We start from the raw sequence: 27438 nt of genomic DNA on the forward strand, positions 1-27438 counted from the left end.
TACTTGATTCGCTTCTTTCTGGCGGCGGCGGAGGGGGCGGCGACGCGGCGGGAAGGGGCGGCGGGGCGAGTTGGAGACGGCTCCATGTCAGACAGACCGTACGAATCCGTACTGAATTCGGGATCGTACTGCGTGTTGGGGTCGAACGACCGATATTCGTCAGGTTGTGTACAAGGCCAACGTGCACCACTTCCAAACATCGGACTATTGGGACTTGAGTAATCACCGGAATCCATTTTCAAGTGTAGGTGAAAATGCGAATGAAAATATTACAAATGAAGGTGAGGTAGAGGGTATTTATATAAATGAATTTTTCAAATTAAAAAAAAAACAAAAAAAGCGTAGCATCGTCCGCGTCACCCACAGTAGGCGGACGATGCCCTATCGCCCGCGCTTCCTCTGCGGACTATCTGTCGGGCGAGGACGACGCATCATCCACCGTCCGCGCACCCACAGTGGCGGACGATGGCGTGCCCGAGGCATCGGGCGGCCTATCGTCCGCCCCACTGTGGGTGCCCTAAAAGTGGGTCCGGACCCACATTCCTGCACTTTGGCAAGAGCAAGGATGGGGATGCTCTAAGCCGGGGTTTTCACTTGTCGATGCTCTGTCGATCAAAAAGTTGGTCACGTGATGCTTTCTGATAGAGAGGAGAGAGATACAAAGGATCACGTCTAACCACTACTTACAGTACACATTCTTATATAACAACATATTTAAAAGGTTAGAAGCATCCCCAACTAGGACCATATTTACCAACAACTATCCAACCAAATCCAATCATCCACCTTTTTCATATTTAATTAGTTTTTATCTTCTCAACATCATCTTTTATATCATCAATATAGATCCAACCCAACCACATCTTTTATTTATAAATGACTATCCAATTATACCATTATATATTTATTTTTATACTATTCCCTCTGTCTTAAGTAAAATGACACCTTACTTAAGTGGCACGAGAATTTATGCAACTTTATTTTGTGTGTGAAGTGGAGAGAGTAAAGTAAAAGAGAGGGAATAAAGTAGAGAGAAATCTGTTTCCATTTTTAATAATAAGTCATCTTAGTTGAGACAAATCAAAAAGGAAAGTGGGTCATCTTTAATGGGACAAATGGAGTATTATTTTTTAATAATATTATTATTATATGAAATATATATTATTGTATTATAAAATAAAATAAAAATACAACTAATAACAAACTAGAAAATATAAAAATAAATAAATAAAAAATATAAATGACAGTAATTGAAATATGAAACTAAAAAATATGAAAAATATGAAATTGTATCAAAAAAGAAGGATTATAAACGGAAAAAGATGATATTTTGTTATATGCCAAACTATAGCAAATATAATCTCTATTTATATAGGATGAAAATTTATGTATTATGGTATAATTTTTATATTATTTTAATACAATATATAAAAGATACATAATGTTTTTAGAAAAAATATATTACTAATAAGATTGTGCCATTTGGCACAATCTCATTGGATGATAAAATTAAAAGGAGAGGAGACCAGGCGGTTGGAGGTTGGCATGGAAGAGGCCTTGGTTTAGGAGAGAGAATGGCATCCACTTTCAATATTTCTTCTTCTTTTTTAATTGAGGTGATGTGGCGGTCGACCACAACACACCGATAAACATAGTTTAAAAGCATCCACTTTGGTCAGATGAGTGATCGTCCTAGTGTCCTCCCTACCAATTAAAACTATTTGCATTTAATTTTTAATGTTATTGTTTTTATTTTTATTTTCAATTACTAAAATACCAAAATATATTATATTAAACACCACAAATTTAATAAAACACCTACATTACTTAATTTTAAAAAAACTATATTATACTTAAATTTTTTTAAAAAACTACATTACTAAATTTAAAAAAACCTACACTAGTCATCTAAATCTAACTTCTTGCTCAAATTCGCGATCATCTTCTAGAGCCTCTGGTGGGCGACTGGATCAGTGGTATTTTCAAGGTTGTTGGTCGCGTCAAGTATACACCTATACTCGTAACTCGTGAAAACCGTTGAATTCCTGGATCGCCGAGGCCACGAGCTGAGTAGACGGCGAAGGCCGGGGAGCCGATCCAAACGCGGCCACCTTCTCTTTGGCATGGGCTCTGGCAGCCTTGTTGCTAATGGGACGCCTAAAAGTAGACGTAGGCGTGCCAAAACTCCCTTCTAGCTCAGCGTTGAGATCCATAGGGGCGGGCGCCACTACACATGTAACCGCCACTGACGGTGTTCTTCGTCCGCTTCGACGCTGAGGACGCAGCCAGTATCACTCCTTCGAACTTCAGCTTGTCCTTCAAGATCAGCCAAATGTTGTTGGATGACATCCTCCATGCTATTGCCCGTCCCTCGACTTCGTGTAGATATCCCTAAAGTTGTTGACGTGAAGCTTAATACGATCCCAACACTTGCGGAGTTGCTCCTTGTTCCGCTTGAACGCCCAACTCGGCTTCACCTCGTTGTATCTGCCTCAATGCGATCCCACATCCTAGCCAAAGTCTGGTGCTTGGCGTTTACCGAATCCTTCGATATATCGACCCAACACTAAACCACCTTCTCGTCCATGGTGTAGTCTCGCCCGACCAAATACCGGCATATATTCGTCGGCACTATTCTGGTTTGGAAAATTGTTGGGATCCATATTTGATAGAGAAAAGAGAAGAGAAGATAGTAGAGGAGTGAAGTGTGTGTGTAAAAAAGTGAAATGAGGGATGAAGTGTATATAGAAGTTTGAAAAATAAAAATAAAAAAATCGAAAAATGCGACGAGATCATCCTCATCCGCGGTCCTGCAATGGGCGGACGAGCGTTGGCCGAGGCGTCGACCACGACCAAATTTTCGGTTGACTCACTCGTTCGAATGATCGTCCGACGAGCTGCAATGGTCGGACGATCGTCAGACGATGACGATCTTGGGAGATCGGACTAAACCCTTCGGTCGGACGATCGTCCACTATTGTGGATGCTCTAGGAGCTGCGCTCTTGCCGTCGGCACGTCACGCGAGATGCTCGCCGTTGTACTCTGACCGACGGTAAACAGATGTGCTCTTTCGGTGGACGATGACCCGATATTGCCCCTGCCCGATTGAGTGTCATTTTAATCCGTTAAAATATTTTTTTTAAATACGAAATTTTTTATAAAATATTTTCTCTTTTCCAAAAAGTAGAACCGTTTTTTCAAAAATGTATGATTTTTTTCATACTTTTTTTTATCCCCACTTCATCCAAATCATCTTTAAATACTATTATTCATCACCCATTTTTTTACATCAAACTATCTCATATTTCTTCTTACAATTCACCAAATGGATCCGAACGCTAGACCGATTGATTGCGGACAAGCATACTATCATCAACAAGATCTAGTAGAACATCTTTGGACGAAATTCGGCCATGAGAAAGGTTTTTTTAAGTCTAGGATTTTAATTTTGCACTCACGACCACGACTCCCTAATACTAGTGAACGTAGCTATTTCGTGACTAAAATAATCTCACCAATCATGAAATAAACATAAGAGGAGGCTTTTGTGGTCGTGACAGAGTGGTATTAGAGCACCGTTCTTTCACTCTGGACCCAAGAACCTTCTTTTAAGCCTTGGTCTAGGATAATAGTACCAGACTAGAATATGACTAAAATGTTAAACTTAAGGGAGCTCAACACCTCGACTCGTCACGTTCAACCGCAACTATGAGGTAAGAACAAGTTTACGAGAAAATGATCAGTTATTTATGAAAGGACTTGATTAATAAAAAAATGATCTTGTTATGAAAATATTTTTGAAAAAAAAATTCAAGGTTTTCAAGGAAAAAGAAGGTAAACTTCATTTCTCCCAATGACCTGTGAAATTTCAGGTTTAATATGTTAAGCTCTTTGGGACAGATGCTAAAGTATTATGAATTGTGCATGTTCGATTATGTGGAGTATGATGATGGATTAAGGAAGTTTCTTTTAGAAAGTTACAGAATGACTAATGCATGCGAACATAGAATGCCTAAGAAGCATGTTAGGGAGGTGTATCCCTACACGAAAAGAACCCATCGATTCTTAAATGGTAACGATCACACGAGATGCGAGAACCCACCCACGACATATGGGCGTCTCTTTAACGTTTTAATGACGTGAACAATATGAAGTTCCCAATGTCTTTATTAGAATTAAGTCATAACCGAATGATTGAACCCTCCATCCTGTTAGGGAGGTATATCCCTACACGAAAAGAGATCGTACCCGCGATTCTAATTAAGTGATCCGATCTTGCGTAACATGTCAAAAGTGGCTACGCGACCCAGAAACAATCCTTATAGCATGCTGTGAAGCATGATGGAGAATACGATGTTTTATAAGAATGACCGTCCTCGAGAAGAATATGAAAATATGACCTTCAACTGCAGTTATTAGTTTAACAGCACGAGAAATCCCATCTTGGAATGTATGGTTTCCTAGAACACATTTATCAGGTCCGAGCGCCACAAGAACAAACAAGGAAGTGTCACATAACTGGAACCGATGATTATGATCAACGGTACTTACTTGGATTCCCATAAATTTCTTTCTAAGAATCCTCCCAAACGACAGTACCCCTCTCTATTTCAGACTTTGAATTGACTCGCATATTTGCATGTAACACGCCAGTATTTCTTCCTCTATGCAAGTTATGACTCACTTCCAGTTTATTGACTGCAGCCATCTAACTCATCGTTCATAAAGAGTAATGTTTTGACCTTGCAAGCTCCGGTCATAAACTTTCAATTCTAAAGTTGCTTATATTTATGACCTTCAGGATAATCCCATTCCTCGCACATTTACTAAACCTCCTCAATAATGGTGCCCTGTCGTCTATCAAGACTTTTGATTAGCTCACGTTTTTGCAAGTAATACGCCACTTTTTTTCCCACGAAAGTGGTGACTCAGTTTCAGTTCCCAAAATTGGAATACTCCTATGTTCAAGCATCGTTAATTGTTGTTGTCTCCTTCGAACCACAATATATAAGATCTATATCCCGATTTCTTGGACTCATGCAATAAAACTTCATTCTTACGATGCTTACATTTATGACCTCCAAAATAATCGCCACTTAAACATTTTCCACAGGGAATTTCATATTATGTTGGAACTTTTTTTCACCTCTCTATTTTGTAACCACGTTGTGGCGATATCTTTCTTACAGAGGTGAAATTATTCTATCTCAGACCCATTACGTGTATTATTTCAAGTCTTAGAAATTTTCTTTCTGCAACTTGAAGTTAAGGCAAGCATATTGCACTTTTCCCTAAGGGGTTTGATCTAGCTGATTTTTTTCTAAATAGTTCATTTCTGTGTAGTGCCTTTAACGAACCTATGAAATAATTGATGTAATTTCGTTATCCCATATCAAGATGTCTTTGAAACATGATCAATACTCCTTCATTGAAATCACCTACATTTCTAAAAAAATTTGCGGCTGATCATCTTAGGCAGTGACATGTTTGAACCACTATCCTTGATGCCCAGATCCTTTCAATTTAATTGGACAACTGTACTGTCCTGTTTGGCAGCCTACTATGAAAATTTACAGTTAATTCATTTCCATCCAGTTTTCATGACCTATCTCATATTCTTTCGAGCTCCCATCAGGAGTGAGCCTCAAGTTCTATGGGTTTATCTGAAACCTATTGGGCCACGTAGTTCTTTGAATGGACATGATAAGCTCAATTAAACTCAGTACTTGCCTTCCAAGTCAATTGTCGACAAAAATTCATATGAGTTGAACAAGAGATGTTATACTTGTCCCATTGGGTATTTTGGAGCCTTTCAAATTTTCAGTTATACTTCTTCTGTGTGATATCAATTCCTGTCCAAGTTAAGACTGTTAGATTAATCTCTGAGTTCTTGATGCAAGACTATTGGGAAAGACATAATCTTCATCCCTTTCCAATACACAGGATAAATAAGTCTCTATTGACACACGTGTGGAAAATGATACACCAACCAGAAGCGTCGCATAACCGACAACACGAAACGTTAAATATTTCATATCTATGTATCGCTTATAACAAGCTGGTAAAAGATCGAATATTATGCTATGTAGAAAGGTAACTAGCCTTGAGAAGAGAAATGATAATGAATATACATGGATCAAATGACTTTTGATTATGTTCGAGATCTTTGTATATACATAAATAATTGATCGATCAAAATGCTTATTACGAGTAAGATAAGTGAGCCACAAGGAGTGATGACTCAATCATTGTTATGTAATGAAAATCATTGAGAGAATGCGAGTACATTTGTAGATTATGTTTGATGAAACAAATCCCATCAACAAGTAATATTCATCTGAAAGATGGCCAGCAAAAGCCAAAGCTGGAGGGACATTCGGGAAAAGAACGAGTGATAGCCTCGCTACCCTCACCGTCCCTACTACAGAAGAAAAAAAATCAAAATTATTCCTTAAAGAGTTATCGCAAGAGAACGGGTTTGGAGTCCTATAATATAGAGTAAGGACGGGCGTTAGCAACAAAATGTGAAGAAGTATGGAGTTAGCAATGCCTGGAGAAAGAAGCCTGCACCTCCACATGCACTATTCCAGTATTCAAAGATAAACATGAGTAAAACGAAGTTGTGCTAAATCATGACACAATGAACCGCGAAAAGCACAAAAGTATCCTGAAAATTGTGGAAGTAGACTGCCCCAACTAAGCGAGAGGTTACGAGGTCAATCCGCTAGTTCAATAGAAACAATTACAATCGATGTAAGCATTAGAGAACTCAATATCTGGCGAGGAAATCTAAGATGAGGAATGGCTTCACTAGTCAGACGAAATAAATTAATCAATGGATGGCTTGGATTAGCCACATTATCTCAATCACTATATAGAATGACGTTTAATGAGTTAGGAGAACTTAAGATCCAGTTACAAGAACTAGTAGACATGTGTTTCATCCGACCCAGTGTGTCACCATTGAGCGCACCAGTACTCTTCTTAAAAGAAGAAAGATAGAACATTGAGAATGTGTATTGACTACCGAGAGTTGAGCAAGTTGACACTCAAGAACAAGTACCCCTTTTGCCCAAGGATTGATGACCTATTTGACCAACTTTGAGGAACCGGTATGTTCTAAAAAATGGACTTGAGATCAGATTATCACCAGCTGAAGGTCCGACAGGACGATATACCCAATACTGCATTCCGCACCAGATATGGCCATTGCGAGTTCACTGTAATGCCTTTTGGGCTTACAAATGCCCCAGTTGTATTCATGGACTTAATGAACCGCGTGTTCCACCCGTACTTGGACAAGTTCGTCCTAGTCTTTGAGGACCGAGAAGAACGAGAAGGAACACGAGAAACATTTGAGGACCACCTTGGAGACGTAAAGAGCCGAGAAACTCTATGCTGAGTTTAGCAAGTGTGGGTTCTGGCTTAACGAAGTGAACTACCTTGGACACATAGGACGACAGAAAGGATTCGAGTAGACCCCGCAAAGGTGGAAGCAGTACAATGTTGGCAGTCACCAACGACATCTAATGAAATTCAGAGTTTCTTAGGATTGGCTGGATATTACCGAAGAATTATTGAGGGATTTTTCCAAAATAGTAAGGCCAATGACTCAACAACTCAAGAAAGGAACTAAAGTCAATTGAACGTCAGAATGTGAAGCAAGCTTTCAATTGTTGAAGGAAAAGTTTACCACAGCACCAGTTCTAGTCGTGCCAGAACCAGGAACAAGTTATGTGATATACACAGATGCATCAAGAGTCGGACTCGGATGCGTGCTGATGCAGAATGGTAAGGTGATTTCGTACGCATCACGCCAACTCAGGCCGCACGAGTTAAACTACCCAACGCACGACCTAGAATTAGCTGCAATAATACATGCCTTGAAGATTTGGAGACGTCATCCCTACGGAGTTCGATGTGAAATCTTCACGGACCACAAAAGCCTCAAGTACCTTTTTAGCAGAAAGATTTGAACATGCGGCAACGCAGATGGCTCGAATTAGTAACGGATTATGACTGTGGTATAAATTACCATCCAGACTGTGGTATAAATTACCATCCAGGCAAAGCGAACGTAGTGGCAGACGCTTTGAGCAGAAAGACTACGCCCCAATTGGCCACTTTTCTCTCACAGAATGAAGATCCCATACGTAAGTTTGCTAAGATGCAGTTGGAGGTAGTAAGAGCACCGGAGACGGCGGATAGTAGAATCGCCACCTTGGTAATAGAACCAGATTTAAGAGTCAGGATCATCGAAGCTCAAAGACACGATGAAGCATTAGAGAAAGTACGCATGAAAGTGAGAACGAGTAAGGAAGAAGGTTACCTCGAGGAAGCGGATAACGCCCTCACTTTTGAAGGAAGACTGTGTACCCACTGACGAGGCGCTCTGGAATGAGATCATGAGTGAAGCTCATGAGACGCCATACACTGCCCATCCTGGGAGTACGAAAATGTACCAGGACATGAAGAAACAATTCTGGTGGGACGACATGAAGAGGAGCATAGCGTCGTTTGTAGAAAGATGTCTGGCATGTCAGCAAGTGGAGACACTACACCAACAACCCTATGGAAAATTACAACCCCTTGAGATTTCAAAATGGAAATTGGAGCACATTGCAATGGACCATGTGACGGGACTGCCAAAGTCCCAACGAGGAAATACTGCCATTTGTGTGATTATAGATCGTCTCACCAAAAGTGCTCACTTTGTACCAATCCGTATCACATATGGATCAGACAAGTTGACCCAGATCTACGTGCAGGAGACCATACGCTTACATGGAGTACCGGTAACGATCACATCAGATCGTGATTCGAAGTTTACTACTAGATTTTGGATAAGCCTGCAGCGAGAGCTAGGCACCCGGTTAAATTTCAGTACCGCAATCCATCCACAGACGGACGGGCAGTCTGACAGGTCGATCCAGACATTGGAGGATATGTTGAGAGTCGTGGTGCTCGACCGTGGAGGGAACTGGCAGCCAATACTACCACTTATAGAGTTTGCTTACAACAACAGTTATCAGGCAACTACAAATATGGCCCCGTATGAAGCACTTTATGGAAAGAAATGTAGATCACCGCCTTACTGGGATGAAGTCGGTGAGAGAAAGATTATTGACCGGATTCTGTAGAAAAGATGATACAAATTGTCCGACAAATCCATGGAAGAATTAAAGAAGCATAAGATAGACAAAAGTTGTACGTTGATGTTCACAGAATCGACCTACAGTTCAAAACTGGAGACAAAGTTTTTCTGAAAGTATCCCCGTCAAAGGAGATGATAAGGTTCGATATCAAAGGCAAGCTAAGACCGCGTTTCATCAGTCCCTATGAAATCCTAGAAGAAGTGGCATATAGATTGGCGCTACCAACGAGTTTCGGAAATGTACACCACGTCTTCCATGTGTCACAATTGAGGGAACATGTGTTTGACCCCAAACACATAGTCCACCAAGAGGAGATAGTGTTGGAACTAGATTTAAGCTATGAAGAAAAACCAGAGGCAATCTTAGATCGGAAGATAAAAGAATTGAGGAATAATTTTTTTTTGTAACGGTGAAAGTTCTATGGAAACATCATGTCCATGAGGAAGCTACATGGGAACTTGAAGACAAGATGAAAGAGAAGTATCCGGAGCTTTTGTTTGACGTAAGCAAATTTCGGGACGAAATTTTCGTTAAGGAGGGTAGAATGTAACACCCACTCCTTTACAAGCCATTAGAGGAAAAATGACAACTCTCCTTTAACCATAGGAGACAAATGACTCACCAAATGAGAGTTGTTAGCCAAGTACCTAGTACTACAAATACAAACAAAACTCCTTAACTAAATGTACTACAAAGGGATCAAATAAGAGGATATGCTATGTATGAAAACAAATGAGGAGCAACCCCATTTAATTCCCCAAAATACACCAAGTTTTGCCTATATAAATCCCTTCACACACATCAAACTTCCCTCCTACACACCTTAAGTTTCTTCCACCACAATAACAAATTGGATAGCTAGAGGTGGGTCGTATTCGATCCTTTCAAGAATTCACATATCGAAAGGTATAACTCTTTCCTTTTCAAACACTTCTTTTTCTTCATGAATGGCATAGCATACATATTTTGAACTATAGCATCAAATCGAGCACCCTCTTAATGTTGTAACTAAAAACAACACTAGAAAGAACATAACTGGAATATAAAGAACCTATCTTTCGGGGGTTGTTCGGTTGTAAACCGGGGGCTGTCCAGTTTCTGTCGGGGTGAATCGGGGTAGTTTCGGGGCTATTCGCGCTAAGTCGGGGATGCCGAGTGGTTGAACAGGGGCTTCCGAACAACCGTTGCCGGAGAACTGAGAGGATTGATGGACTAATCCTCGAGCTGGAAAGTGGCGATGGCGGCAGCGGCGACGGCGAGCTGGGACAGCAGCGACGGCAGCCGCACGGACTCCACGGGACAGCAGCAGCTTCTACTCGTGCTACGAGCAACCACGGTGGCGGAGCTGGCTAGCTGCTGACGGCGGTGCTCACCGCTGTAAAGCAGCCGAGAGAGAGAGAGAGAGAGGGAGTCACAGAGGCGACGTCTCCTCCTCTGTTCCGACGAGGGCTTGATGGCGACAACGACAGTGGCGTGCAGCACGGCGAACCGCGCTGCGTCTCCTTCTGTCGCCTGACCCTTCGGCGACGACCAGGTAGTGCACGGGCTGCCGAACAGCAGCCATCGGCGCGACGAACTGATGATGCGCGCGGCGTTTGTGCATAGCAGCGACGGGCTCTCGAATTTGGGGAAGCCTCCTACCTAGGGTTCCTAATTTGAGTAAATGAATGGTGAAAGAAGAAGGGGGGCAGCGACGAGGGAGTATGAAAAGATTGGGCCTCCCCAATTGATTCTCTGTTTTGGGCCTTTCATTTAGGAGAAATTAAATTGATGATTGGGCTGCAATTAAGTTAGAGTAGAAGGAAGAATGGGTGGGAACTTTTAAATGGATGGGCCTGAAAATGTTAAATAAAGAAATAGTTTAATCCTTCCATTTTGGGCCTGCTGCGGAAATTAAATTCGCGGACCCTCATTAAATTTTTACCCGACCAATTAATTGATGGCCCGCTAATTAATCCCGCGATGATAAATAAAAAATTCCCGGACTTTAGTTTAGTGCTCGAATTATTAGGGTTAAGGGATAGTACACTAATTAAATCCGAAATAATGGATAGACCTCGGACTTATTTTAATGCTTTACATAGGAAGTAATGCTCTGTCGTTAAATGAACAATTGGCAGACCTCCACATAAAAATAATCGCATGATTTAATTAAATCTCAAAGACTTTTCTAGGGAAAAAAGGGAATACGATTACCACACACTTAAGAATGCATTCGCGTCAAGTAATTTGGCTTGTTAAGCCTAATTAAGTATTATTTTCTTCTTTCTAATTATGGAATGGGCTACCAATTAAAATACAAGTATGACTAAAAATTTGATTTAATTTATAGGCTCTCCTAATGTTTTGCCAATTAAATAATGAATAGCCCACTATTTAATTTCGTGACAATGAATTTAAATTACCGGGACTTAACTAATGCTCGAATAATTTTACAAATCCCCAAATAAATTTATATCACACGATTTAATTAACGCTCAAGGACTACTTAGGAATTAAGGAAAAGGGGAATAAAATGATCATGCATTTATGATGCATTCATGTTAAGTTCATTTGTCTTCTTAAAACCTAATTTAAGTATACTTCATTTTCTAAAGTGACGCCGTCGCATGTCAAGTAAGACCAAGTCGAGGAACTTTCAATTAAGGAATTCAGCTCTGAGGTGGGCATTCTTTTCAAAACGTGATTATAGTATGAAAATGTGAATCTTTTCTAAACATGTTTGTCATGCTATGTTTTGCTTTTACGATTACCTATCTATTTGGCTATGACAATCATGTTAAATCGAATTCGGGTCCCAGTAGGGCCGCAAAGCCTACTCGGACTAGTGTACACATATGGGGACCGTGTGCTAGCTTTCGAGTTGGCCGGTCCAGTGACCATCGTGGAATGTGGCCGCATTCCCGGTTCACATACGTTCATATATGGTATTTTATGTTTATGTGATTGCGCAATCAATTTTATGAAATGAAAGGAATTTAGTGACTCGGGCCTTTTTTTTAAAATAAGAACCCCGTGTTCACTTATCTGTGGCTGACAAATTAAATGGAACTTATTTTTGGCATATGCTCACTGAGTATATCAAGTACTCAGCCCTGCATGTTTCTTTTCTAACGTGCAAGTTGAACGTGGATGAGGAGGCGAAGGTGTTGGGAAATGGCCATTAATAAGTAGTTAGGTAGCCCAAAGTAGTATGTCTTCATACATACTATTTTGTCTTGGGCTCTTCCGCTGCAATAGAACTATGTTCTACGAATTTATGGATTTAGTCTTGACACTCTGATTCTCTTTTGACTATGCATCCATTCGCATTCGAAACTATCAGTTCAAGTGAATTATTCCTCTTATGTTTATTTCATGATTGACGAGATTATTTTGGTCACGAAATAGCTACGCTCACTAGTACTAGGGAGTTGTGGCGATGACAATTTTTTTTAATAGAAATTTGTAATTGTATTTCGGATTTATTAATGTATTTTATTATTATGAAAGTATTTATGGTAATTGAAGTATTTAAATTGAATAACAGAATAGTGGGACCTATGAAACATGCCTTACCTAAGAGCACGATTGGGGGTATTGTGTCTTAGCTAAGAGCAGGGAATAAAAAATGAATAACAGTGGACCGGGCCCACAACCATGCTCTTAGCTAAGAACACGATTGGTGATGCTCTAATGTAAAATACTCTTCGTCTCATAATAGATGACATGCTTGGATGATAACACATTAATATTTATAAATGTTGTTTTGTGTGTTGAGTGAAGAGAAACTAGTACTTTCTCAATCCCACTCAAGATGTCCATATTCTTGAGTGGCACGGGATTTTAAGAGGAGTTGTTAGGTGGAGTAAGTCGAGAGAAAAATGTAGTTAAATATTTTAATAAGGAGGGATGAGATAAAGATTTATTTCCATATATAGAAAATGAAATTTTTTGAGTGGTATAAATTAAAAAATAAAGGTGGACATCTTGAGTGGGACGGAGGAAGTATATTTATATTAACTTGAGAAAAAACTTTTTTCAAAAGAGGAAATGTAACATCTTTTATGGAATAAACTAAAAAGGAAAATGTGACATCTATTATGGAACGAAGGGAGTAGTTTTATTAGGGCATACATAATGGGACGGACTATAAATTGCCATAACTATAGCTAGCCTATAGCAATTTATAGTCCTTCACGTCAACATTCTATAGTTCTACCCATTCATCTGCAATGGGGCGGACTATAAAAATGTTTATATTATTGGGTGAACTAAAAATGTACTTGGATTTTGTCGTTTGCACGCATGAGCTCCTTAAACTTTAAAAACGTCATTTAAGGTCTATGGATTTTGATGTTAGCACAATCTTTTTTATTTTATTTCGGACCGGAATGTCCCCAAAACGATAAAGAAATTTTTATACTCTTCTTTATCAACTCATTTATGTTGGCAAACTTTAATTCTCTTACTCGATCTCTTTCTATAATTTGCATTTAAATAATTTTATTTTTTACTTTATTTTATCAACTCATTTATATTGCCGTACTCAAAATTTTCAATTCATTAATTCATCTCATCAAGATTAAGTATGAGTAATAATCTATTTTATTCCTTTTCGCAGTTTATTGAATAAAAGTGAAATATACATTTTACATAATAGTTGTTATAATTTTCAGGTAGTTACAATTTCCTCCCTTTGGGATGATGTTTTACAAATTAATATTTTTCAAAAATAAATAATTGTTCCCAGCATGCTAACCTAAATTTGACTCTTAGCACATTTTAATATATTTATAATAATAGTATTAAACAAAAATAAATAATGATAAAAATAAAGATATAAAAATTTTAAATATTGCTAAAATGTACTAATGAAATTGTAGAAAATATTTAAAAAATACAAAATAGAGAGAGAAGAATATAGATAAATTAAGTGTGTCAATATAATTGATAAAGAAAAATATAGTTGTCATCAATGGCTTGTGGGGCATTTTAGTCCAAAAAAATGTAAAACAACACAAAATAAATAAACATCAAAATCTAGGAAGTACTCCATATGTATACAAACGGCAAGTTCATGAATATTTTTGTAGTTCACCTTATATTATTTGGAGTGAGCCCACAAACTTTAAATAAAATCTCTGGTTGAGTTCATTAAATTTGCTCCAATCTTTAATTTCCTTTTTAGGGTGAATTTGTTTGAATCTATAAGTGTTTATAAATATTACCGATTTGATTGATATAGCAATTTAACAATTATAATATTGAGTAGTGATCAATTGCTAACTAATCATTTAATTGTTAATTATATCTAATTTAAGATCATAAGATTTTAAAAAACTTGTGGTCTACAATTTGACACGTGTAATTATTTTTTTATTAATTAAATCGAAAAAGATAAAAAAAACTATCAAATTAGGGTTTTGGATGAAAATGTCAATATATTGTTTCGAAAATATCAACACAGTGCTTTAAAATGTCAACACAATGCTTTGACAATGTTAACACATTGCTTATATTGACATTCTACATGTATTATATTGACATATTTTATATATCATGTTGACATTTGTTGCTGTACGAAAAAATTGAAATTTTTTTCAAATTTTGACATCGGAACATATGCAAGTGAGGTCTCGTTAAAATCCTTATGAAATTAACTTTAATTTGATATATGTTGTGCGAATAAATAATTTAAATCGAGAAAGTTATATGTATTTTAAAGTTATGAGATATTTTTCAAAAGTTAGTTACAATTAATTTGTTGTAAATTGACCTTAATATCCTTATGGACTTTTTTTGTTGATCGTATTGATATTCCGGGGCTAATGATTTAGGCTCTTAATTTGAATATCTAATAGCTATTATTTAGTTGTAGTTAGTAATTAAATATTGAATTAGTAATATAATAATCTGCGTACTAGTATCTATTTTTGTAATAGTAATTATTTAATTGGTTTAATAGAATGCGCCACTTCCGAGTAAATTATCAACGCTTTGGTATTCTTTAGTATCCCTAATGGCACATGCAGTATCTATTTTTGTGATAGTAATTATTTAATTGGTTTAGTAGAATGCGCCACTTCCGAGTAAATTATCAGCGCTTTGGTATTCTTTAGTATCCCTAATGGCACATGCACCACCTTTGTCACCCATTGTCATGGCTATATAGACGCAAAACTATCTACATTAAACAGTATTTATATTAGTGTTAGTTCAGTTTATACGATTATACTTCCTGATTAAATATGTACTGAGTATTTTTTTTGTCTCACATTTTAATTATAGATAAATAATCATGTGATAATTAGTTAGGATCACTTTCTTTTAACTAAAATAATACTCCTTCATCCTAAAAGAATATGCATTTTGGGTTCATCACGGGTTTTAATGCATAATTGGTAAGTAAGATAGATGTAGAGATAAAAAGTAATTAAAGTATTGCTACTGGAGAAAGGGCTCCACCTCATTAGAGAGAAAAAAGTTTCCAAAATTAGAAAGTGCATATTCTTGTGGGGCGGACTAAAAAAGATTTATTATCGTAGGATGGAGGGAATATCACAGCTTACTCTTAGATAATTTATCATAGGATAATTATTCATGTCAATCGAACGACACCATAGTAAACTATAGTATAGTTTATTAATTACTCCATCCGTCCGTCATTATTAGGTGTTCGGTTTATCACTTTAGTTCCTTCATGATTAGGAGTCCTGATTTACTTTTACCAAAAGGTCATTCACAATAGTGGACTATAAATCCGTCCCTATAAATCCATCCCTTTCCATTTTCCTTCTGTCACGCTAGCATTTTATCTTTTAGCCCCAGATATGTAATAGCACCATATAAATCTGTCTATCCCATTTTTCATGTCACCACTATTTTTATTTTTTTTTATCATTTTTATATTATCAAATAAAATAAAATATCGTGATAACATAAATGAAAGATAAAATCAAAATGTATTTGATTTAAAAGAAAAAGTTACTAACTTCGTCCGCATTAACTTGTCACATTTACTTTTCTGCACTCATTTTGTAAAAATGATAGTAATAAATAGTTAAATTTGAGAAATAGTAAAATAAGAGAGAAAATAAGGTTGAGAAGAGTATTCTTTACATTATTCTCTCTCTTACTTTACTATTTCTCCACTTTGACTATCTATTATCATTTTTACAAAACGAGCGCAGAAAAATAAATGTGACAGTAAATGCGGGACGGAAGTAGTACAACACAAAATAAAATAATTTTTAAAAAAAAAAAACTAGTACTAGAATAAAGTGAGAAGATAGGATACTTATAGAATAAACTAGTACTAGAAGACATACGGTAAAAAAGGTGTTTATAAAGTGAAAAATTGGGAAAATTTACTCACTCCGTCCGTAAATAGGAATGACTTTTTCCTTAAGAGGCTCGGTTTACTTTTACTATAAATGATAATATGTCTCACATTTCATTAACTCATTGAACTCACATTTTATTTAAAACTAATATCTATAATACATACCCCCTCCGTCCCAACTAAGTTGAGACCAAACTTTTGGGCACGGAGATTAAGAAATTGTGTTGCAAAGTACTCCCTCCGTCCCAGCCTAAGTGAGACGTTTTCCTTTTTGGTACGTCCCAACCTAAGTGAGACATTTCCTTTTTTGGCAACAATTAACTCACTCGTCTCTCCTACTTTTTTCTCTTATCTCTCCTACTTTTTCCTCTCTCTTAATTTATTCTCTCTTTTTCTTTTTTACTTTATCCTCTCTCTTCCTTTATTCTCTCTTTTTCTTTCTTACTTTATCCTCTCTCTTACTTTTTTCTTTCTTTCTCTTTCTTACTTAACTCTCTCTCTTACTTTACTATTAATAATTTTATTCACTAAACACCACTGCCTAAATTCTTGTGCCAAAATAGAAACGTCTCGCTTAGACCGGGACAGGGGGAGTAGGAGATAAGATTAAAGTATGAAAGATAAAGAGAGAGAAAAGTAGATGGTGGAATAAACTAAGAGTGATTGAATGTTTTGTTTTTTGTTAAAAAAAGGAAATGATTCAACTTAGCTAGGACATCCCAAAGAGAAATGTGACTCAACTTAGTTGGGATGGAGGGAGTATATATTTTAACTTTTTTCTACCTATTTTTTTAATCTTATTTAAAACCCGTATACTCCCTCCGTTCTAAGATATGCGAGTCATATTCCTTTTTTAGGATGCCCCAATATAATTGAGTTATTTTCCTTTTTTGCAAAAAATTGATCTTTTACTTTATTCTCCACCTACTTTATTCTCTTTTTACTTCTCAACTTTTCTCCCTCTCATATTCTTTTTTCTCTAGTTTAATTTTTTAAATATCCATTTCTTAAATAATATCCAGTAAAGGTGTTTAGCTTATCTTCAGACGGAGAGTATAAGAACACCTGCAATGCATCCCACGGGTGTCTCTTATCTCATCCCTCCGAGACGAGACGGATGCGAGACGCGTTGCAGCGTCCCGTCTAGTCCCTGTCTCGACGAGACGCCCGTCTCACCGAGACGGCTGGCGCGCCAGCTTGCCACGCACCCGCGCGACGTGGCCCGCCCTGGAGCTAGGCGTGAGGCCCACTCGCCGGCCCGCGAGTGGGATTCGTCACGCTAACGCAATAAATCATTTTTAAAAAAATCGAATTTAATAAAATTAAAAAAAATTAAAAAACGGTAATATGACCGTTCAACGGTTATTTTATTTATTTTTTTATTTATTTTTTTATTCTATAAATACTCCTCTTTCACACACACAAACACATATCTATTCTTCTCTAATCATCTCTCTTTCCTCTCCAATTTTCATCTCAAATCATCTATTTTATTCTTCTCCAAAATTTAAACCATTCATGGATCCATTTGAGCAAATGCGTCGAATAATGGAAGAATCGCTTAAAGAATCTAATGGAGCACATTTTGGCAAAATTTGGCAACCGGTATACGCACATGATCTTTCTTCTGCTTCTTTGAGCTTTGAAATTTTGAATTTAGAGAGAGTGAGCGGAAGAAATTAAATTATGTATTTTTCATTTTTTTAGGATTTTTAATTATTTTTTTAAATTTTTTTTTAGAATTTTGAGTTGTAATTTTATTTTATTTAATGAAGCTTGTTTTTATTAATTGAATTTGTTGGAAATAAAAATAAAAATAAAATTGAATGAATAGTTAAGGAATGAGATGGTTAACGGACGGTTAAGAGATGGAGGGTTGCAGGTGTTGTCTCTTAGATAAGAGATGGGATGAAAAGTACAGTGGAGCCTATGAATAGTTAAGAGATGAGACGGTTAAAAGACGGATAAGAGACAGCGTTGCGGATGGCCTAAGGAGATGATATTCTTATTTGGGCCGCGGCGGCGCTGCCTCCGCCTCGGCTGCGGCGCCCTAAGTTCCCGCAGTATACGCCGCGGAGGTCTTAGAGCATATCCAATGGAGGCTAGCGGACCGGCTACCGATTCCCGGCGCTGGCCGGTCTGCTAGCCGAACCATTGTAGGCGGCGAACGGAAAAACGTTGAGAATTTCAGCCAGCGATCGGCCATCACTTTTTTTTTATTTTCGAAACACTATGTATACGCGATTTGCACGTCATTTTCATTCGCACCGCTTGTTTTAACGAGTTTTCTCTCTCATTTAATTTCTGTACAAGAGCAATAAAGCAAAATGGAGAACAACAACAAGTCTACTCCAGTGACGAGCGGGTCTCAAACTCCCACGGTACCCGTGGGAAATGGATGGGGTCCGATGGCCGGGTACTACAACATGTACCCTTGGCAGCAGATGATACCCGAGATGGCAGCCGGGGGTAGTATGCCGGAATGGCAGGGGATGCAGTGCGGGCAAGGGGTACCGGGGATGCAACCCGAGATGCAGATGATGTCGAGGTGGCAGCCCGGGATGCAAGGGACGCCGGGGGGGACAATGTCTATCACCCCAGCCTTGATTTTTTGACTGCTTCTTCGCACACATCGACCCCATCGGAGACGCAGTTCACTGGGTGTGAGACTTTCTCCTTAGAGGAGTTGGGGATAGATCTCGAGGATGCGGACACTCCCGTTCAAACGGGGGAGTAGGGCGGGGTCGGGGCGCACCAAAGAAGAAGAAGGGCAAGGGGAAGGGCAAAAGGGAGGTCGGCGAGTCGTCGCAGCCGGCTGATGACGACAGCCCGGCACGGATAAAGTGGACGGATGCGGAGAATGTCGCGCTGTCCAAGGCTTGGGTGAGTGTTTGCGATGATCCCCTCCATTCGAACAATCAGAGGATCGTCAACTTGTGGGCTAAAATATCAGCAGCCTACAAGGCATTTTGCCCGGAGGGAAGGCCACACAGCGGGGAGGAGTGCCGAAAGGGGTGGGACCGAATCAGGGCTGCGGTCTCCCGATTTTCGGGCTTGTACACCAACGCCCTCCGCATGCAGACCAGTGGCCAATCTGACGAGGACTGCATGAGGATAGCGGAGAAAGCCTTCCCCGTGCCCGGGCTTTATAAGAAGTTCACTTACTGGAACTGCTATGAGGTGCTGATGGACTCCGAGAAGTTTCGGGCAGGTGTCGATGCTGGCTGGCTGAAGAAGCAGCGACTGAACTATGCCGGTGATTACAGCGGCAGCAGCGACGGTTCCCACGACCTCCCCCGAGGATGTTTAGGACTTCCCGTCCCCTCCATCGTTTACTCGCCGCACTCGCCCAGTTGGTCAAAGGCGGGCGCAACGGGTAGCGAGGGGGTCGCCCAGGGGTCCTAGGAGGTCCAGTCGACATCCCCCCTGTTGGCAAGTCGCCAACCGAGCTCGGCTTCTTCGCGCGTCAACAAACGCGGGCTCAGATGCACAAGATCTTAGCTGAATGGAGGGCGGCAACTGACTCCGTGGAGAATAGGTTTCTTCACTCAATGCTCGAGAGTATGAGGGTCGATTTGGATGCCGCCTCGGCACAGTTGGGGGCTCAGACGCGGGCACAGATGCCACAGATTTGGGGGTCCCGGATAGCGGCGACAACGGCGACGGCCACGAGGAGTGAGGTGGAGGCGGGGGGCTCGTGTGTGGAAGATGGTTTTTTTTTTAAATTAATGTAATTTTTTTAATTAATGTACTTTTTAAATTTTACTATTATTATTGAATTTTCCTGTATCTGTGTCGTAAATTTAATTTCGTATTTTGTGTGATTGTTAATTATTTATTTTTTATAATTTTGTTTATTGTGACTAGCCTATTACTTGTCTAGTTGCTTGTCCTAATGATAGGATAAGGGAATTTTTAGTATTGATAATATGGTAGGAGTATGTGGCTACCCTATCCAATGCTCTTAGTGAGGATACTCTAATGGAGAATTTAATACACCTATAATATCTGTCCTGCGTTGAAAGGCGATGCCCATGAATTGACGGTGTAGTCTGTAGATATAATTGAAGTTGTACCCCAGATTCCTATATTACTATAGCCTTTATGAAACCAAGAAGCCAAATCAATCACGCATTTATTCTTAGTGGGTCCTATCTTTGGTACTTGAATTACATTTATTTAGCCTTACTGCACCATTTTGATATCGATTAATATTGCTTATAATTAATGTAAATATCCTTACCATGAAACGTCTTGTCTAGTGCTTATATTAATATACTAGTACATGATCCCAAAACCTTCAAAAGAGTTGGTAAGGCCATCCATAATAGGAATAGCCCAGCAATAACCCAGCCATAGCCTAGCCATTGCCACATCATTAAAAATCCTCTGCCACATCATAAATAGCCCAGCCATAGCCTAGCCACATCATAAATAGCCCAGCCACATTAATAGCCACATCACTAATAACAATTATATAAAATGACATAATTAACAATCACACAATATACGAAATTTAATTTACGAGACATATACGGGAAAAGTTTAATAATACTATTAAAATTTAAAAAAGTACAATAATTTAAAAAAAATACATTAATTTTAAAAAAAATACATTAATAAAAAAGAGTGACAATTCACTCATCGTCTCCGTCGTCGTTAAAACAAGTGATGCGAATGAAAATGACGAGCAAAGCGCATATATATAGTGTTTCGGAAAAAAAAATTAATTTTCGCGCTAGGCGGTGCGCTGGGCGATCCGGGCGTTGCAATAGCGCCGAACGGACCGCCCAGCCGACCGCCCAGCGCCACATAACCGCCCAGCGCTGCGCGGTTTCTCTCTCCACTCAGCCGCTGGGCGGCTGCAATAGACCGCCCAGCGTCGGCGCTCGGCTGGGCGGTCGCTGGGCGCCTATTGTGGATGGTCTAATGAAGTTTCGTTTTTCAGAATTTGAAAAGATAAAAATTACTTACATAGACATTTAATTTGTGGTATTCAATTTGAATTTGAAGTGTAGGGAGTTGGCATGGGGCCCGTGAATTTGCCACTATAATGTATAATATGCGACGTCACAAAGTTGATCATTTTGATACAACCATAGTGGGGTGCTTTAATGGGTGTGCATATAGATAGATGTAGGACCTGCAAACAGTAAAGATTGTAGGACTAAAGAAGGAAGGAGTCCTTGTTTTGATCTTCAACCCCATTCAATTTTTGTTTTGGTCAAAGATGATTAGCATGCTTTTGCATGGTTGTTGGGTGGTACATGTGAACCCTTTTTTGGACTCTCTCTCTTCTCACCGTTGATGTGTGTCTATTTAGGCATGCACACGGGTCGAAACCGCCGGTTCCGGTTTATGAACTGGTGGTTCACGGTTCATCATTATCATGAACCGGAACCGGCCCGCCAAGGGTCCCGGCGGTTCCGGTTCACGAGGCCGTTCAAAACCGTCGATTTTTTGCCTGAACCGCCGGTTCCAGACCGGTTTGGCGGTTCGTTTTTTTTTCATTTTTTATTTGTTTATCTATGAAATGTGCGTAAATAAAATTCAAAAAAACACGATGAAAGTTGCAATTTTATTGAGATTACAAGTTACAACAATTACAAATCACAAAAAACTTGAAGTCTTAAACAAAAAATTAAATACAACGAGACTACTAGTCTACAACTACAACGAAGGTAATTACAAATTACAAAATAAACTTGAAGTTCTGAACAATAAATAGTATATATACTCTTAGTCGGCGAAGGAAATCTTTCTACATAAATAAATTGAGGACACCTTTAGCAATTCAACCTTAAATGTTGAGTTTAGTCTAACAATCAACAATTGTAGTAGAATTGTCAAAAGTTTCCCGAATTTAGCCTTATAGAGAAATCTACTTCATCGACTAGAGTATATATACAAATATAATTATTTAATTATATTTGCATATTTTTAAACTAGAAACAAATGGGAAAAAAAAAAGAAATAAAAGAAAAAGGACTTGGGCTCAACTTAAATTTAAAATTTAAGTTGAGGTGCCTACGTATCCTCAATGCTCATTTGCATTAGGGAATCAAAGCCCACGTAGTTCTCTTACCTTACTTACCTATTTGGCTTGGCCGGCGGTTGACGGTTGGCCTACGATTCATCCCCGGTGAATTATTCTTGTGATCCCTCCTAACGATCATCCCAATCATTTTCTTGTTCTCTGACGCCAGCTTTGGCCCAATCATCAAATAACATCACGACTTCCATATTTTTCGCGGAGAGCTTACTTCTTGATTCATCCAACACACGTGAGCCAACACTAAAAGCGGACTCGACGGCGACAGTGGAAGCCGGAACAGAAAAAATCTACTTGGCCATTGACGCAAGTTGTCACGACCACAACTCCCTAGTCAAAGAAAGCGTAGCTATTTCGCGACTAAACTTACTAAATGGTCTCAAACTCATCATAGGTGGTACTTAATTCAAGGGAAACATTGTTTGAATATGATAAAGGGTACAACCATATCGAATCAGAGAAATTTTTGGGTGCATAGTCTTTTCTAAAGCAAATTCTAGATCTCGCAGCGGAAGAGTACCAAGACGATGTAATATGTATGAAGACATACAACATCAGCTACCTTACTTCTTAATTTATTTTCTTTCCCAACACCTTCTCTACTTCGACACCGATCAACCTGCACATTAAGGAAAACAGTATGCAGGGCTGAGTGCTTGGTATACTCAGTATGCTCATGTCGAACGCGGGGTTTTTCTGAAAACAATTCCCCGGTCACGAAAACTGCTTATTTCTTTCTGAAAGTAGACTACGATCATAAAACTTCTCATGAAATACCATATCTGATCTGTGTGAACCGGGAATGTGGCCACATTCCACGACGGTCACTGGACCGGACAACGCTAGCGCTAGCACACATTCCCTAAGTGTACACTAGTTCGAGTAGGGTTTGCGGCCCTACTGGGACCCGAATGCGATTTAACTGATTTGGCATAGCCAACAGATAGGCAAATCAGAATCAAAACTAGGCATGACAACTCATCTCAAAATTATTCATGTTTTCACACAAAACACATTTCTGAAAGAAAAGAAGAGCCCACCTCGTTTGCTTAATCTCTTTCAAACTGACGCTTCCAGACTTGAGATCACTCGTCGTGCGACGACGTTCCTTTATAACAAATAATATACTTAAATCAGGCTTTAAGTAACTATTTATCTTGCATTTATGCATGCCTAAACGTGTGATTATCATTTTACTTCCTCCTTTAAGAAACTTAAATCCTTAATTAAATCGGCGATTTAATTTATTCGGAATCTTGCCGAACTGCTCGGGTATAATAAATTCCTGGATTATTTTCTTTAAGTATCTTGAAATACTTATTTGGACTAATAAAGTTCCCATCTAATTATTTATTGAGTACTACTTCATCACGGCTTAATAAATTTCTTTTCGTCCGTGGCTTAGGGAAATTATTTCCGTTATAGTTTGAATTAAGATAATGGCTCCAACCACAATAATGGTCCGAGTGAATTAATTCCCAGGCCCAGTTAGGAATTAATTAATCTGGCCCAGAATGTATCCCTCAGCCCACTTCTCTTTATTTTTTGAAATAATTCCTTTGGCCCAAATGTGGAGTGGCCCATTTAAAATTAGAGAGGTGGCCCAATTAAACTCCCTAAACCGTCTGCCTCCCCCTCTCATTTCTCTTTCACAATCACAATTTCCCCCAATTCGCAAACCCTAGTTCCTTCGCGGCGTCAATCTCCGCCGTCAGGCTGCCTCACCGCCTCTGAACCTCCGTCGCTGGCTTCGCGACGGTGTTCCTCCGTCTCCGGCGAGGGACGATCGGTATCAAGAAGATCTCTCTCTTTCACTCGGTTGCATCGCCGCTGTCGCGACACCCCGTCGTCGCCGCCTCTGTACCGGTTTCGGCGAGTGGCTGCCGCTGCATGTTCGCGGTGGTGGAGACGCTGATCGCGCTGTCCGTCGTCGTCGCGCATCACCGGGATTCGGCAGGTTTCCCCGTCGGGACTGAGGAGGTGTCGCATATTCCGTGCAGCTCTGCCGCTGACGCTTCCGACTGTGGCAACGCAGTTGGGTCCGCTTAGCAGACCAGCCCCGCCGCCGCTGCTGACCGCTCGCGTAGACGGCTTCAGTTAGCCTTCCGTCGAGCTGCGGGTCCTTTCCGCGGTCATCTCCGTCGGTGCCCAGTACCAGGGCCTCTCAACACTCAAGCTAAGCCTTCTATCTTAGCCTATTTGGTTGACCTCTTTAGGGTAGAGTTTGTTCTTACTTCATGGTTTGAGAATTGGGCAGATTGTGTCTGTTCTTCAAAGGATATGCATATACTTTGTGTTGTGATACTCTATGTCTAGCATGTTGTGCTTAAGTTTCTGAAACTATGGGGTTTTCAGCATGTTTGTGATGTCTACATGATGCTATAATTCACATGAGCTTAGGCCTTGGTTGTTGGATGGATTACCTGAGAGGTTTGCGGTTGGGTTGTACACGGCCCTTAGTCTCTGCCTCTCGGTTCCAGCCCTCTGTCTCAGCCTCTCCTTCCCATTGGTTTCACTGGAATTTCAATGATTTTCTTGGTGGTGGAGGAAACAAGGGCTGAGGCTATGCTCTATATATAATGGTGTGTAACTGAAAGCTGCAAGATGGTTGTTTTGGTTGCAGAGACAGACAGAGTGTCCTTGGCCTGGGTGGTGTGGCTGTCCCTTAACCGCATCTGGCACTTTATGAGTGCTTTAGTACTTAGTCCATTTTAGGTTTTGTTGGTTTATGGCAGGTACACCACAATTGACTGATCTTCCTGGCAATGGCAGGTATAAATGGAGGGTACAAGCTGCAAATCTCAGCTTTGTAGAGTGCAGCTGATGGGGTGGAATGTTGTTGGCTGGACTTGCTTCTTTCGGCCCAGCTCTTTCTCATTTCTCTGAAAGGTAGTGTTACTCTTCCCTCTTCCAACATATGATGTTAGTTTGCATTTTACTCCATGCATTCCAATCCCTTTTGGTGCGTTTCTAACAGGAGCTGGGGCTGGTTCCACAAGGCTCTTTTCCTAACGTCCCAGCCCATCGGACCTCTCCGGTCTTGGGCCGAGACGGCTCGCGCAGAAGATCCATGAAGTTCTCTAGGAACTCTTGATTGTAATAGAGTAGCTCGATTTCAGTTTTCTTTCCTTTTCTTTATCTCAACATGTATGTAGTAATGTAGAGTCTATTGAAATTAATGTATTTCTTTTCCTTTATATCCATTATTGAACATTCGTAAACTTAGACTTAGCTTGAAATACTAGATGTTGTGTTTTGTTTCCCCAAGAAATAAACAAATGCTCTTTCATTCTCCTTCTTTTAAATTTCTAGTATTTATTTCATAAATCTCGAGAAATTAGATCTCGGCTATTACACAAGTATAGGAAAATCTTTCTCGTGTGTTCCCCACCAATCGAGAACGTTGATTTGAGTGGGAGGAGTAGGACCTTCATCACCAAAGGAAAAGAGTGAATCGAAATATAAATCTAACTCATGTACCATACTTGAGGTCGACCTTCCGTCGGTGCTGTAGCTGTATAGGTCGGCTAATTAGGATTGCGCGCCGGGTTCATCATAATCGGCTTGAAATGTGAAGCCAAAGTTATGTTGTTGAGGAGGGGGAGGTCTTCTGACTTAGTGGGTACTGTTATACTTGGTTTCATATTCGGTGTAGAGAGCACGCAAGTTAAACTCGAAGTTTTGTTGGATAATTGACAGGTTTGGAAGGTTTATTTGAAATGTTTCTGAGAGGTCTACTCCGAATTCGTCACTGGTATCCGATTGCAATGCTTTAAGTGGACCAAGATCAATAGAACTCAAATTGTTATAATAAAAATCTAAAATCTTGGAGGTACCGGCTAATTTCCCTTTTGGATCCAAGACCTTTGCAATCAAAAACACCGTTGGAATCTCACTGAAATACTTAGGCCATTTCTCAATCATATAATATAAAACACACATCAATTCAGGTGAAGAGTAAGCATTTTTCATCGCAGTTTTAAAACCAAGTGATATATACATGCAATGCTCTAAAACACGAACAGCAGTGCAATAATAAACACCCGATAATTCAATAGTTGCATTTTTGAAACATTTGAATAATTTAAATAAAGCCACGCTATGATCCCAACAACTATCCGAAAGATATAAATCGGAAACGGGATATGTTCTAAAAAATCACACAAAGAATCTTTATGCGTCAAAGTAGAATTCAAACAATCATATGTCGAATTCCATCAATGAGACACATCCATGGTAAAATTCGTATATCATACATTCTTTTGATGGCAATACTTCTTCCAAGCTTTACCAATAGGTGGCTTTTGATGGATTAATCTAAATGCAATTCTAATAGGACTAACATGCTTTTGCCATAATTCAAGCGCATCTTGTACACATAAATTCAAAATATGACATATGCATCTTTGATGAAAATACTTACCTCCAATAACTGGAGCACAAGCCGCAATCAAGTCATTAATACTTGTAGTATTAGTAGTTGTATTATCAAAACCAACAGAAAATATCTTATTGCATAATTGAAATTCATTCAAAACTTGAATAATTAAAGAAGCAATTTCGGGTGCAGTGTGTGGTGTCTCAAATTCTCTAAAACCAATTAAACGTTTGTTCAAAGTCCAACTATTGTCCACAAAGTGAACCGTAATGCCCATGTATGAATGCCGGTTAAAACAATCAGTCCATTCATATGAGCAAGTGTTCACTTTGTGTCCCAAGTTTAGTAAATAACGTGATAATTCAACTTTTTTCTCGTCATTGTTGTCCGAGTCCGACGATATAGACACGTCGTACTCGTCATCTTGTTGTTGTGAACTACCACCGCCCCTCCCCCCACCTTGATGCATTTCAGCGAGTAGCATGGTCATCCTATGATCTTCTTCTATCTATAAATATTATATAAGTT

At 39.3% G+C, this 27438-nt stretch overlaps 1 long non-coding RNA gene across 1 annotated transcript; it reads left to right on the top strand.

Annotated features, from left to right (window-relative positions):
• Positions 1-24182: 24182 nt before the first annotated feature.
• Positions 24183-25729, top strand: LOC121749497. The gene is made up of 2 exons (XR_006039628.1): positions 24183-25421; positions 25510-25729. It is a non-coding gene; the product is annotated as an uncharacterized LOC121749497 (long non-coding RNA).
• The last annotated feature ends 1709 nt before the right edge of the window (positions 25730-27438 follow it).

This window comes from Salvia splendens, chromosome 1 (assembly GCF_004379255.2).
Source record: "Salvia splendens isolate huo1 chromosome 1, SspV2, whole genome shotgun sequence".
Lineage (NCBI taxonomy): Eukaryota > Viridiplantae > Streptophyta > Magnoliopsida > Lamiales > Lamiaceae > Salvia > Salvia splendens.